Source organism: Salvelinus alpinus, chromosome 2, assembly GCF_045679555.1.
Source record: "Salvelinus alpinus chromosome 2, SLU_Salpinus.1, whole genome shotgun sequence".
In the NCBI taxonomy this organism is placed as follows: Eukaryota; Metazoa; Chordata; class Actinopteri; order Salmoniformes; family Salmonidae; genus Salvelinus; species Salvelinus alpinus.
This window is the reverse complement of record NC_092087.1, coordinates 126,778,782-126,781,971: the sequence shown is the minus strand read 5'-3', so window position 1 is coordinate 126,781,971 and position 3,190 is coordinate 126,778,782.

Genomic DNA, 3,190 nt, shown 5'->3' with positions numbered 1-3,190 from the left:
ATTAAGATTTTTTGCCCTTTGAAAAATGTGTCAGGTCGCTCTCTAGTGATAGAATTGAGGAACGACAATTAAAGCGTTGTGCACTGCGCCTGTACCAAAAGTGATCGTCTAGATTTGCCCCCGAAATAAGATGTACATATATATTTTGTAACAGTATATTTCACATTGAACCTGTCAACGAATTACATTATGTTCAGAATTTTTCATCAGGCCCTGTCTACAAAGTGTATGACCATTGTGTCATTTCGAAAGAATGTAGTCTACATGGGCTTCTCTTCGCCAATCAACGCATCAAGCGCACAGGAAATGGGGAGCGGAAAAGTGGAGGGCAAAACATACTTGTCATATCAGTAGAATCTCAGGAAAAATTCCAAATTTGTCTAGACTAGTCTGAAGTGTCCATTTTTAGAAGACGGTCCTAGGCTACTTTAAACCCATGCGTAAAACTGGGCAGCCTTGCCATCTATACAGACTGAACATGTTTCCCAGTGTCACGCCCTGACCATAGAGAGCTGTTTATTCTCTGTTGGTTGGGGCGTGATAGTGACTAGGGTGGGTCATCTAGGTGTTTAATGGTTTATGTTGGCCTGGTATGGTTTCCAATCAGAGACAGCTGTTTATCGTTGTCTCTGATTGGGGATCATATTTAGGTAGCCATTTTCCCCATTGTGTTTGTGGGATCTTGTCTACAGATAGTTGCCTGTGTGCACACTAGTAGCGGCACGTTTCGTTTGTGCTTGTTTGTTTTGTTTGGTGAGTTTCAATTATTTAAAAGATGTGGAACTCTACGCACGCTGCGCTTTGGTCCGATTACTATGAGGAACGTGACACCCAGTCCTGAAGTTATTTCCGGGAAAAGAATGCAACAGTCTAACATTTGTCTCAGCTCTTCATCCCAAAATCTCTTATCTACGGTCTGTGTCTACAGCGCGCTCTTTGGAGGAAGCCGAGCTTGTGTTGTCACCATTTGTGGTCCACCACTAGAACCAGAAAGAGGGAGTGGAGGATGCTGGCGCTTAGTGCGGCTTGCCAGTGCGTATCATAGGTTATTTTAATGTTTTGGTCAGTGAACGCCTCAGTGGCCAATGTTGCTTTCTCTAGAAATGAAGAGTTTAATTCCAAAAAGCTATATATCCGTTTTCAGAGATGTTGGTAACTTCATTTCAGATAGACAAATAACCATGTTTTTTGCTAAATGCAATATGTCTCACTCTCAGAGAAATAAGTAGAGTGCCAAGTTTTACAGTCAAATGTATCAAATAACTGCATTTTTAATAAAGACATGTACAAATGATACCTTTGTGACGTCAATATTTAAATAAAGTAATTTGAGATCTGTATGTAAATCATTTAGATTAGACTTTTTATGCATTAAGCAGATGGTCTAATTCAGAGCAACCTACATTAAATGCATTCATGTTAAGATACTGTGGCTCAGTAAAACAACCACATATCACAGTCAAACATACAGGATACGAAATTACATTCCAGCTAAACAATGGATATAAAGCATTTTGCAACAAAACACAATTTCATACACATCTGAAGTCTATGAATAAAAAATCTGAGAACAGTATTTTACACACACACTCATGAAGGTAAGCAATAATAATTTCTGCTGAAAAAACTTACATGTGAACAATTGGTGGGTATAACATTTGGGAAATAAACTCATATGATAATCATCAATATTTATTTTATTATTTGGAAAAAAATGTCACAGCAACACTGTATTATTGAGTTGTTACATTCATTGTTATTTAAAGCCTGATAATGACGCGTAATGTGCATTACACGTTGTAACAGTTTAGGCTAAACATAGCAGCATTGTTGTACATACACCGACACGGCATTGTACTGAAGACGCAGTAATGGCTCAACCCTTGCAAGCTGCCGAGACAGACTTGTCAGGCAAACCTATTGGATATGGATGGATCTGCTGCAACTTGGTCTGGATCTGCTACAGCCATGGTTGTAGTGGCAGAGGAGAGTGTCAGGGCAGTTACATACAGTAGGCCTCTGGTTTCATTTGATAATGAACTCTCTCGCTCTCTGTAGATAAAGGTGTGATTAATTGGTTTTGGCATCAAGACACTCATTCTACCACTAGCCCGTCGCCGGGGTGTTCGAACGGGGGAGAACATCTATCTCAGTGTAATTACCCTTTATCAAATTAGTCATCCAAACTGTGTGGATAAAAACAAAGACAATTTGGGCTCTAATGATGTTGAAGAACCTAATAACTCGGTAGAACCGATCAACTGATGGATTGTGAAGTACACTACTCAAAGTGTATTGTAAACTGAGTATAAAGCATTTTTACCGTGTACATTTGAAGATAGGGCACTCATGTCTGCTAATATTATTAACTGGCTTAGACCCCGTCGGCACAGGGTCGAAGCTGACTAGGACAGTCAACTCCTGCTGTGTGAGTTCTTCAAAGGATCAAAAGACCATAGACCATTCGTGTTAATACTCCTCCACCCCCCCCCTCTTAATTTATGTCAACCATTTCTTCTTCTTCTCTGTTCCCTCTGGTTTCTTCTCTGGCGTCTTCTTCTTGACCCAGAGGGCTTTCAGACAGACTTTGCTGCTATTCCGGTTCTGAAACAGAGACACAGTATTACCCTCACGAATAAACACTGCAGGTCATCATCATCCCCATCCTCATCCTGTTTGACATGTTTCAATGAAGTTCTCATGTATAAGTCACTCTATGGAAGATTAGTAAATGTCTGTACATTTTCTTCCAGAGCTTCCTGCAGCTGGACCATCCTACTCCTGTTTAACTATTTTTATTTATTTTGACAGGGAGTCATGCTGAGACCAAGGTCTCTTTTACAGATGAGCCCTGTATACACATCAATACACTATACACATCAATACACTATACACATCAATACATTATACACACCAATACACAAAAAGAAAAACACAATCATAGAAAACAAACACATTCTTCAGTAAAAGGTCCTCAATCAGCCTTTTGAATGACCCTAGAGGCACCAATTCATCACATTTTACAGACCCATGGAGATTATTCCACAAGTAAGGTGGAAAAAAACAACTTAAAACAGATTTACCTAACTCAGTGGAGATCAAAGGGATCTCCATAGTTAGCCATCTCTGTTAACAATGGTGTATGGTACAGCAGAAGTTTATGCCGGAAGGCTTTATAAAAAAACGATTA